A 13034-nucleotide genomic window follows, 5' to 3' on the forward strand; every position below is an offset into this window, starting at 1 on the left:
GCTTCACCCTACAGCCAATAGAAAAAGTCATTAGTTTTTATCATATACAACAGGGATGATGACTTTCAACTAAGGCAGAGAGAGTCTAGTACTGCAGATAGGTCCTTCCAATCACTCACCTGCAAATGCTCTCTTTTTTGAGCTCTGTCTACTGAATAGACACACATTTCTTGAGTTTCTGTGTAGTGGAGCACTTATTAAACCACAGGTGGAAGTGGAGTCTTGTAGGGAAGGATTCGTCTGGGAGAGAGACTAAATATGTAACAAATACAGCTGCAGCTTCAAAGAATGGTGAGGCTACTGACTGCTGAGAGTGGTGATAATTCAGAAATGTCTCTCGCCACTTCCCTTTAGCCTCTTTCTTGTCAGGATAGTCCCCTAGGGAAAAAAGTTTTACATGGTTACACAGGGTGGATGTGGATCTCTATTGATAAATTTTCTCTTTCCCAAAGAACTTTTCACTCCTAAGAAAATTTAAATGCAATTTGACAAAGGTATTCAGTGTTTCCAGAAGTGTACAAAAGGAAGATCATTGTGGCCCTGTTTTGCTTTGCACCCTTCAGTTTTCCTTTGCTCTCTCCAACTCTTGTTCTCATCTCTCTGTCCCTCTTTCATTTCCTGTAAGTGACAAGAGACCCCTGATAACAAAGCCCATCTGTGTTGCACACAAGTTTTAGGAAAATAAAACAGCCTGGGAAGTGAAACAGACTGTGCAACTTTTATCAGTTAAAGGAAAACTCTGATTTCACTGAATACACAGTGATTCCTTGCTGAAAATTGTAGGTGAGAATGTTTGGTGAATAATTGCACAGCTAGTCAGACTCAGTTATCATTCATAACCATCTGAGACTCAGAAACCATCCACACATGCTAAGTTACAGTATGGATTTTATTATGTCATTGATCTTCATAAAGTCCTAGTACCTTGCCCATAAAGTTAATTGGTAATCATGAATTGTCTGGTACATGTACAATATGTCTTCAGAATGAATTAAGAATGCCTCATATGTGGTTTGCTTTTTTATGTCACTACTAGCTTCAGATCTTTAACATATCTGAAATAATCTTGTAGCAAGGAGTATAAGGACCATTCCCGTCCAGGTAGAAAGGCTTTATCGAAGAGTAAATATTTCCAGATTTACAAGATTCACAAGATTCAGCTGATCCATACAGTTGGTAAGGACATGACAGGTTTTCTTGATCTGAAATCTTAAAGGCCCTCTAAACTGCATGAAGTATTGTCTTGTTCATATTATCACAGTCCCCAGCTGCTATCTGTTCTCTTTGAGACTGATAACATTTGCTCATCATCTTGTAAGATTGGACTCCAATGCTGACTGTAGATTTTGACAACCTGAAGCACAAATACACAGTACAACTGGGGAAATTAAAAAAAAAAAAAAAAAACACGTTAAAAAAAAATGGAAAAATAAAAGGAAGAAAAAAATGGACTGCAGGTTCTGGAACTGACAATGTCTTATGGTTTTCAGAGTCTGGTAGTTTATGAGATCCTAATCCCTAAAATTCACACGTGAAATGCAAGGCCTAGTGAGAGAACCACTTTAAATCAAAATGCAGAAAATATTTCCAAAAGAAGAGGAAGACCCCTTGATGTGAGTACTAAGGAGTTGTGAGATTCCTTTGTTGGAGGGTATTTAAGAAGTCACATAAATGCCTGTCAGATAGGGTGGTTTATTCTACTTCCTTGCAGTCAGAAGAATGTGGTGACTTCTGCAGGTCACATTCAGTTGCACGTGTCTACAGTGCCATGAAAAGCCAGAAATGCAGTTTTAATTACATCTCCCACACTATCCTATAATCCTGTCACTTTTGTATGACACTAGCAGTCAGGAACGTATAAGCACACTACCCCTGTAAAACCCTAACAGTCACCTTTTTGGGTCACAAGGAAAATTACTTTTGCCATACCCAAATACTTGCTGATATTTTTCTATCAAAAGCAAAATTTGAACCTCAAACCAAGAGAAAGTTGGAGACTTCAAAAGTACCACATATATTCAGGCTTTTAATTTTTTTGTGGAAAATGCTCAAATCCTGAAATGATAGTTTGGTCTCAAACTATGTGCTACACAGATCGATAGAAATCAGCAAGAATATTCATGGATCCAGCTTCTGTTACATATCAATTTGGATTCAGGTTCTGACTCATTATGAGGAATTAGTACTAAAGTGTGAGATTTTTCACAAAAGCTAAAGGATGCTGCTCCTATCCAGTGTCCCACTGGGTAATCCAGTTTTATTATTAAGTATGTCAAGAGACAGAGAAAAATGTTCCACTTTTAATGAAGAAGAAGAGATAGTGCAAAATAGTTTACTAAATTTCAGCCATGGCATTTAAACCTATTCATGTGATTCAAACTCATTTACTTCCCCTGAAGTTTCCTGACAAGAACATATATTTCCCTGGAAATGTAGCATACTAAAGCCATTGTAAATAAGCTGCATGAAAAATAGCGTTTTTATTTACATTATGATTTACCAGTCTTAGCTCCAGATCAATCTAGGCTCCCTGTATGCTTGCTACAAGGCTGAACATGAATCAATGTTTTCTCTGGGTGTCTTTTCAAAACCTTATGAAAATCACTTTCTGATCATGGGGACAGCTGTTAAACTTCATATTTGGTCTGTTATTTCCTAGTAGGTGGCAGTAGGGAAATGAAATCATATTCTAAATAGCTTTTATTGACATGCACATACAATATATACCCACATGGTTCTCTGCTGGCAATATCTGAAAACAACAAGTTGCAATCAGGTACAAGTTGAACAACTGTTCATACTAAAATAAAATGGAGCTATGGCTCATAAACCCACGGTCTTGATGGTTGGTGGTCATTACAACTCCTGCAGAGTTATTTCTGCAAGTCTGGGTGTGTATATCCTATGCACTCCTATATAAATTCTCTCAAGAGTCTCCACTAAATCAGGAGTTTTCTTCACTTCTGCCTGGTCATTGGATGTGCCTTGAAACAGTAGGCCCATTTTGATTTTGATGTAGGTACACCTCTATTGTCCCTATAAAAGAGTAAAAGACTATATAAAATAAATGGGTCTGATTATTCCCCACGAAGTGAAATCCCATTGAATTTTTTAGTCATGATCCAAATGTAACATAAAAGAAGCATATTTTAAATGGAGTTGTACAAATAAAGAGAAAGGAAGTTATGTTTTCACCAGTAAATGTTGTTGTATTAAATTGACATAAAAACAATGGGATAACACTTTTTTTAGCAGAGATGACAAAAATCTTGGGAAACTTCCAAAGGAGTGCCTGTATATGAAACCAACAAAGGTGAATATGTATGTTCTAACCAAGGTCAGACTGCCCTTATGCCCATCTCTAAGCAAAGAAACAATAAGATATGTAGTCCACCCAAAGAAATGTCAACTAAATGGGAAATACAGAGGAAGTGCTGATATTATCTTCATAGCAAGAAAAGAACAAATAAATTGACCAATCCATAGAAGTGAGAGTCAGCTATGAACTGAACTGAACTCTATGGAGTTCCAGGAAAACACTGACCTGCTCCATGAGGGGAAGTTGGCAGTAGGCAAGATGAAAGACTGACAGAAATTCTAATCTCAGATCAATGAACTGTTTTTAAATGTAATTAGTTTCCTGTAGTTTTGTATTTGCAGATGTTAATGTGATCATGATTCCATGCATCTCTTCTCCTTTGCTCTACATCCTGTTCTGCACCACCAGAAACTTCAAATGGACTTTCAGTACTGTGCAGGTTTCTTCACCTGCTTTGCCTTCAGCATTTCCCGTACTCACTCAAATTGCCTTCCATCGCTCAGATGATACAGCTGAGTCATGGTGATGTTAATAGATAAAACAGATGTCGAGAAGGAGAATATCTACAACAAGGAGCAGCATTTCCTTTCCCCTGTTTCTTGAAATGATCCCACTCGTATCTATCTTGTTTCTGGGAATCATTAGAGTATCCCCAGGGTATTGAAGCCTCTAAATGTAGAGACTGTTATGAGCAAAATCCTTCATCTTTTCTTTCTTTTTTTAAGATGATGATATGGAAGATGATTTTGTTTGATTTATCAAGAGCAAGTAACCATTTATAAACTCTCCAGACATCTGGTTTGCATTTGCTTCACTTTTCTCTTCAACCTGACATACATGGTTTCACTACGCACCCCAGGAGGGCCTAATTGCCAAAACAAGGTGTTTAACATGAGTTTTCTCATTGTGCAATAATTAGATCCCTTTCCCTTGTGACTTCCAAATATGATTGAGTTTGATTTGGATTTTAATAACCAAAGATAATAGGAAGATGACTGAAAAAGAAGGGTCATTATGTCCCCTGAAAATATTCAAAGCAATAACTCAGAAACACATCTAAAACACACTTTCCTGAGATGGTAAGAACTATGAAGTCTACAACTTTTGTGAAAATTGGCTTGTTTGACCAAGGAGTGTGAAGGTCAAGAAAAGAATGTTTGCTAATTACAGATTCTTCCAAGAAATTAAGACTGCAAAGAAAATAGCTCTTTTTGATACAGAACAGCTTTGGTCATAGCAGGGGAAAAAAAATAAATAAATAAAAGAAATCTTGCTAACTAAAGCAATAAACCAGATGGAAGGTCTAAAGATTGGTCATGTTCTCCAACACTTTTTCACAGGGACCAACACAGAAAAACTTTATAACTAATTTAATGAGGGAGACGGGATAATACACCAGCAAAAATCTTTTAGCTGGTTCTTTAGCACAGTAAGAGATTCATTTCAGACATGCTTTTTCCAGGCCTCCATGTGGAACATGCTTTCCTTCAGTAATTTCAGAAGCAAGTAATTTAATTCAAACACCCATTCCCCAAGACCATGTCTCTCAGTAGGAGGTTCTCTCTCCAAGAATGTGCAGATCCAATGGATACCACAGCTCTGACCATAGATTAGGCTAGGCTGCATTGTATGGAGCACCACAAAAGTCCTGATTTCTTTCTCTATATTTTTACCAAAAGAAATTAAGATTCCACCAAATGCAAATTTCCATTTGGCTCAGAGCAGGGTTCCTGTCACCTGTGTTCCTCTCTCTGAAACACTGGCAGCTTCTACGGAAGATTTTTGGAGCCCTGTAAATTAAAACTGAAATAATAAAGGGAAAACTTCTGGCCAAACCTTCATTAATGATGGACATTATGCCCTAAACCATGAGGACTGATAAACTAACACTTTCTTTTTCCACCATAAAGATATGCAATGGAGAGTCTACAAGTTGTCCAAATAGTACTGATTTTGCTATCAAATTCTTCTTGTAGGTGATGTCTAGTTTCAATGAGTTCCAGTGTTATGTTCTGAGAAAAGAATAAGTAGAAAAAATATTTCCTTTTGCCAGATGTAACTTTAATGCAGCCCACGCTTCAATCCCCCCATCTGAAAAATTGCTTTTGTTGAGGTGTTAATTAAAACCATCAACTATACCTTTATGGTACAAGTAGGTTTTAAATCAGCCAGAGAAAAAGAACTTATTGTTATTAACCCCACAGGTTATAGCATGTCTAAAATGTTCCTAGTCCTAAACCCACTGCAATCTTTGTTTCAAGGGATCCCAAATAAAAAATAAATTAAAAAATAAATAAATAAAAGTTTGGATACCATTACAGTTTGTAAATAACACTAATCTGTTCGGTTGTCGCAGGTTGCCTATAGGCCTTTCTCATTTCCATACAACAGTATTGAAATCAATAGTCCCTCTTGCTCAACACCATTTCCATAATTTCTAGGAATTGCTTTGAGTGCTTCCTTCAGACTTTTAAAACTCTGCATGGCAAAACTACATGGATATGCTTCCTATGTTGATTTTTGTTTTAAAATACTCATCCAAATCTTTTGAAAACAGTAGCTTCTCTAATGATTGCATCAGACCCAAAAAACATTCATTATGTGCACAAAAATAGTAATGTCTAGGACATCTTTCTAGACAAAAAGTGAAGAGAATTTATTGGCCCTAAATCACGTGCTAAATGGTGTGAATGGGGTCCTCATACTTACACAAATCCCATAGGCATGGCCTCAGCACCCTCTGAGTTTACTTCTCAATTCCCTTCTGAAATACTCTGTGGATTAAAAAGGTTTTAAGGAACAGGCAAGTGAACAGTGTGATGCAGGAAGCCAGTGGAAGTCTGTGGTTTTCTAACCTGCATTAGTGCCCTAGCCATGGGTATATTATAAAAACCTAGTTTTAAGCATATAACTCACCCCCCTTTGCTTAAGCATTTTGAAAACTCTAGGTGTCATGTCCTGTTTGGGAGATACAAAGGAAAAGGAGACGAACCAGTGTGAGAGACAGGAGAGAGACATCAGAAGGAAAGGGGAGTATGTTGCTAAGTAATCAGTGAAATTAAGGGATCAGAAGGGAGGGAAAATTGCTTCTGAATTTCATGTGGAAAAATGCAAATGGTGAGATGTGTTAGCCTGCAAAGTAGTGTGCCAGGAAAAGTGATGGGGGCACCAGAGCTTGAGACATTTAAATTACTTTGAATAAAGCACTGGGGTATGGAATATAAAGAGCAGTCACAAGTGTGCTGCATGTAACTTAACAGCTCATTTCTCTCTCCTCCGGGCCTAGTTCCTCACTGCCCAAGGACAGACAGGGTCCCTCTGGCCCCAGGACATGTGTTTCCAGTGCTGTGTTCCCTGACACAGCCAAGGGGATGCAGGCAGATGGGGAGGGTGGGGAGAGTGACAGGTTTGTCCTGCAAATTCACATCTAAAGAGTGTCCTACACCAGCACTGACTACTGCATGCACCAGACTGGAGAGAAGTGTCACTGCTGTAGGATGGGGCAGAGGAGAGCCTGGAAGGGTATTCTGCAAATATATCTCTTTTTGTCCCTGTGTGAGTGTTTAAACCACTTCTGACTCCCGCATCTGTCTCCCTATCACAAGGCTTTCTCTGTATCCACCACCCTCTGCTCTGTCCCAGGACAAATCTGAGTCACTGACACACACTGTTGGAACGATAAAGGACTCAGCATTCCGATTCAATGTGAATCACGCAAAGCCATTTATTACAGAAACAAGCCTCCTTATATATGTAACTATTCTCTGATCACGCATCCACGCTCCAAGCATCCATTCACTGATTGGATATCACCTATGTTCACGAGCTGTCCATGCGCTGGAGTCTCACTGATGATAGGTCCGTTGATTTACGTCATGTTGAGGCCTTGTTATTGTAGAAATGCCTCTCTCCCACAGCAGGTCCTGCTCTCAGCATTTGCGTTGGCCTTGAAATTCCTGGCTGGTTCAGTAACAAATCTCCATCTAACAGAAACCCCTCCACAACACAGAGCATCTGTCTTGAGAGTTCCACTCCTTTGCAGAAGATGTGGTTGGTTTGCCTTCCCAGCAAGGGCAAAAAGGCCTAACCCCAGAGCAGGGCAGCTGTCTGCTTGTGACAGATTAGATCGATAAGAAGAAAATCCGTAACAAGAAAACAAGGGCAAGCTCTCAAACTTTGGCTATAGCTTGTCCCTACTGCTTGTGTCTTGGATGATTCATGTTGTGTTACAGAGATCACAGAATCACAGAATCACAGAATGTTAGGGATTGGAAGGGACCTCGAAAGATCATCTAGTCCAATTGTGTTCCTCCCGTCATCCCAGGGGCCACTGGCACAACAAGGGAATGCCAGGTCCTTTGCTTTCTGTACCTGAAGACATTGAATGAAATCCCACTGGCCATAGACTAGTCAAACCCCTAGTGACTCCAGTGACAGACAGGCTTGTTTCTTCACTGCAAAATCTTGTTCCCTGGTAAGGAAACCTGATGCAGTAAGTGGTAGATGGTAGATATTGTAACGTATTCAGAGAAAACTGGGTAATCTGCAGGTATAATTCGAAGCTACAAATAGTTACAGATGCTTTCAGGACTCCATCAAAGCTTTATCCATCCCATTTTATTCTCAGCATCAGTCTGATAATAGCCTATTGGGGTTTCTGTCCATTACTTCTCACTCTGCAGGAAGATAGTGGTGCATCTGAAAATAAATAAATGGCTTCAAAGAAACTGCTTTCCTATTCTTCACCTGGAAAACAAAAGCGGATTAAGAAAGAGAGCACAACATCCATGACTGCAATACATTGGAATTGCTAGTAAATGTTCAGAAGGCAAGAGAGGAAATGTTTTCAGTTTAACCTGAATGGGGATTAATGCAATTTATCATATGGTTATTGCGCCGGTAAGAAGAAAATGTCTTGTGATAATATTGGAGCTGAGGGAACCGTCTTTGGAAATCTTTACACACCAGGCAGACAGACCTGCTTAATCTGCAAAGACTGAGGAAGCCAGGCCAGAAGTACAGTAGAAAAGGAGCACTCATGTCCATTTTGTGAAATTACTTCAAACCACCTTTGTAGGAGCATGTAATAGCAGGACTGACTGTGCTTAGATTCTCAGCAATGTGTTGTAGCCCCCCGTAACACTCCACAGCCAAGGAACTCGTGTCAGTGTGGCATTCAGCTGATCCTAAGATCTTCTAAGTAAGAAGTAATTCTGGCTCTTTCTTAGGCATCTTTGCTGCATTTTCTGGACTCAGTCAGCCCTTTGTGTTAAAGGAACCTGATGGTCAAGTTACCCCAGTTACTCCCAAAATGTGAAAGGCACCTTTCCAGACTCTATTCATACTGATTCTCAGTTGGCCTATTTGGATGACATACATCAATGCAAGCATGAAGACACCTCAAGAACTCTTCATTTCAGCTAGTGCAAGAAAACAGACCTCTTGCCAGAATAATGTGTGTTTCTATCCATTTCACTTCCTCACTTCCCCAGCCATCACAAGGTGTGCCATAAGTATATACAAGTATATACAAGGAACACACTCCATTCTGTATAGGAGTGAATGACTGCTCTTTCAACGGACCTTCTGTGTTCAAACCTCTTCAGTTATGGCTGGTGAGAGAGCACTTCTAACCTCTAATCTCTATAGTCACAGCATTCCCCGACAAGCCTTAGCTAGTGGTTAAAATATCTCAATACCCAATTCATTGTTTAGTTTCTTCTGTCTCTCACAAGAGTCTAGACTTGAAAGAATGGTTCATCTTGACTTGAGGTATTTTGCTGTCAAGCAGGCTTCATTTTAATGGAGAACTATCAAAGTTTATCATCCTCATTGCTAGCCTTGTACTAGCCCTGCTGGTAAAAATGTGTAAAAACGTGTCCTTTCTCTCTAATTTTGGCTCAACTGGAAGGCAAATGAAAGCCATAAAGAAGCAAAAGCTCCACGTTCTCTACAGAGTTTTTAAAAGAATGTGGTTCCATGTAGTGGGTTCCCACTATTGAAGAGAATTCAGAAACAGCCCAGAAACATTCTCCAAATTGTCACATAGTGCTTCAAAGGTATTTGCAGCAATTAAAGTAACAATGAGATGTAAGATATTAGACAATTTGATTTTAATATGCTCATTCTGGGGAGTAGTTCCATGATTCTGAACAACACATTGGAAAGAGGGTCTTCTAAACTCTTATTATTTGATAAGGCTTGAAAAAGTGCTATTCTTGGAGGTCTTGTTTTTTGCATCAATGATCTCATACTTTCCATAAGAATTAACAAGTTACCTGTGTCCTTGAGTTCTTCAGTTCCCTCCTCATGTGGGAGATCACTAGTTTTTGAGAAATGACAAGAGCAGAGAAGAAAATCTGTTGATATTGCAAGGTTGTATAAGACCCCAGCCTCTGAATGAAGATCTGCCTTCTTTGTGATTTTGTACTGCAATACATTTTATTTCAAAAGACTTTGGGTAAAGAATAGCAAATTGCAAACAACTAACTTTCACTTAAATGAAACTACAAGAAGCTTAGATGTGCCCAGCTCTGATCTGAGCTTTTCTGCAACCCAACACTGTGCAGCTTAGACAACCCACATCTCACCGAGCTTGACACAATGTGGTGCAACAGACAGAGGTGAAAACCAGCAAAAACTAACATTGTCTTTTCCAAACACAGTATTAGATATCATAGCTTTTGCAGCTCGTGTCTCTCCTTAAAAGAACAGCCACACGTGAAATAAAGATGTTGGCTGGGGAGGACATGAGCTTTAAATCCCTAATGGTAGGAGTCAATGAGAAAACACAGCCTTAATGCACCGTGTTCACAGAATCTAAGGTAAACCAGTCAGCATCTGGCAGAGGACAGGGCACTGATTGCAGTTAGGAAAGGGACATTTTCACCTTCTCAGCACAGTCTCTGAACTGTTTAATGCAGTGGGCCTTCTCCTTCCTTTTCCATCCTCCGTAGACTGATGGGGGCTGATGGGACTCAGCGCCTACATGATCTGCACTGAGAGATACACATGTATGCTCCTGCCCACACAGAAATCAGCTGTTCAAAAAGGGGGAAAATTGTTCTCCAGGACAGATCCAATCCTTGGGCCGGCCTTGGCCTAAGGGTCAAGAGAATGGCCTCTGCCCCAAAGGATCAAAACATGCCTTGACCATGCAGCTATCAAAGGGTCCATCATTTTGATGCAACTGGAAAAAAAAACCAAAAAAAAAAAAAAAAGTAAAATTTTTTTAATGCCCAGGACAACTATTTCGTAATTCTCAGCACCTTTTACTTTCTGGTTTTTCCCCTCTCATTAGCTACAGACCAAAATAAAGTGACTTTGACTCATTTACAGTTATTCCATGAGTGACTTTGCAAGCACAGACTGGCATTCCAAACCTCTCAGTTGCTTTGAACCACAGACAAATTCAAACCTGCATTTGTCGCTCCTGCAGAATGGCAGAAGCTAAGCTTGATATGGTGCCTTCATGACTGGCAATGCACAGTGAGAAGCAGACATCCTGAACCCCACATCCATTGAATCCAAATAATGTTCACTTTCCTACAGCCATAATCAGTTCCTTACATCTTGCATTATTTGTTTTATTTACACTGTCATCTTATATCACATCTCTTGCATGCATTTGAAACTGAACAATCATTTCATCTACTCAAGAAGTGTGAGCACATCCCCAGTCATCAGCAGCAGCTCATGTCATATGAACTCACAACTCTTGAGCATTGTGAGTTCAGTGGTATCTGGTCTTCACAGCCAAATACCATAATTCCTAGGTTGTTTCTGCAGGATTTCGACAACATCAAATGACCTTGGAGCCCGTCTCTCTACTTGAAGTCTACTGAAGAGCAATACTGTGTGGAGATCGTCAATAAGAGTTGAAGATACCATATGATTGATTTCAACTCATAACTCTGCTGATAGGTTTTAGGAGCTTTCTTCTCTGGTTTTGGTCACACCAGTTCCCAGTCACAGATTAAATTTCTGTTGGATGCCACTCCTAGAAGATTGGTTAGCTGCTATTGAGTGGCAGGTCATTAATCACAGGACAAAGCCAATTGCTCTTTAAAATAAAATTCATGCATTGTTTTTGGTTGCAGAATAAAGGCATATTTCTCCAATGACCACATTTGAATTTGTCATATCATCAATAATGGCGGGCCTCTGAAATGTCATTCTTTGCAATGGTATTATCTTGAGAAATAAAAGCAGGAAGGGAAATTGACTTAATTCTGCTTTTTCAATTTTTTTTTTTTTTACTTTTCTTTCTGGTAGGTTTTCTTATACCTGTTTCCTCAGTGACACTAACATGCCTCCCCACCCTTTTCAGCACCCCACCCCACCCCCATCCAATTGCTGAAATTATCTGTGTTGTTTGCTTTATTACAGCTCAGGCAGCTGACATGGGAAGAGCTGGCGTCTGCAATGTCTGACGTTGTGTGTGAAAAGAGAAAGTAGAAAGAAAATAGCCAAGCTACTGAGAATTAAAGTAGCTCTTTTTCCAACATGTTCACAGATCTGCCAGGTTCACACATCTGGTTGGGTTGAAGAGTGTAGGGTGGCATGTGAGCTTCATTTAGCAGTGTGATGTTTATTTTGGGGAGCTGCCTTCTTTTTCTTTTTATCTCCAAAAAATGCCTGGAGACAGTCCTCAACATTAGATTTTTTTTTCCTATGTCTGCAATACCATGAAAGAAATGCTGCAAAGGGCAAACTCTGGGTGGAACCAAGCAGAGAAGAACTTTATACCAGATGTTACAAACCAGACCACTGGTGAGACACAAAGAGGTTAATAAGTGAATTTAAACCCTTCAGCCTTTTCACTTGGAAAGGGAAACAAGAGCTGCTTACACTGAAAGGTCTTGTAGTTTAAGAACTCCTTTAGGGCTTTGCACCACAGACATTGGGCTATGAATTTCAGGAGATCAGCAGACATTTCTCAACAGCTAAGCTGTTCCTGCAACAAGACCAAGCAAAGAAAGGCTACAGAGAAAATGTGGGTCTGGGAAAACCTGCCCACACCCTGAAGTAAGATAGTCACACCTCTTAATGACAGTCCTTAGATTTAAATTATTTCAGGATACAGTAGGAAATCAGAAAAAAGTTTAATAATTTTTTTTTTATAAGTCTTCTCCCCTCTTTTTTCTCTGCTTTTTAAGCTTTGCAGAACTTATTTAATATCAATGCAAAATAAATTTAGGGAGAAAAGTTTTAGCATTAAATTAACTTTTCATTGCATTTTAGCATTTTTAATCCAGCAGACAAAAAAATCATTATTTTCTTAAATTTAATTAATTTACTAAACTCCTCATGGTTCATTGAATTCAATCCTGTATCTGCGATCTTTCTGGGTCCATTAAGCTCCTGGGGTTCAACTTCATCTCTTCTAACTCATAAAAATCTCATCAAAATGGAAATAAAATGCAATTTTGAACTTGCTAATGAAGGGAAAAAATGTTAACTTTCCAGTGCTGTTGAATTAATGGATTATCTTTGCCAGCCCATTTTAAAGGAGAAAACTTTCACACTGGGGCAAACTTATAAAAGTGGGAATAATTGCACAAAGAGGCACTAGCTGTGCCTGTATTTTTCACTGCTTTACTCTGCTACTACCTATGATATTACTGCATTAAGATTTCTCTCCCTGGAGCTTGCTTTTTCTTCTATCCAAGCAAGATGGATATTAATGTTCTTATAGCATATCACATATTGTTAT

Source organism: Patagioenas fasciata, chromosome 7, assembly GCF_037038585.1.
Source record: "Patagioenas fasciata isolate bPatFas1 chromosome 7, bPatFas1.hap1, whole genome shotgun sequence".
Classification (NCBI taxonomy): Eukaryota; Metazoa; Chordata; class Aves; order Columbiformes; family Columbidae; genus Patagioenas; species Patagioenas fasciata.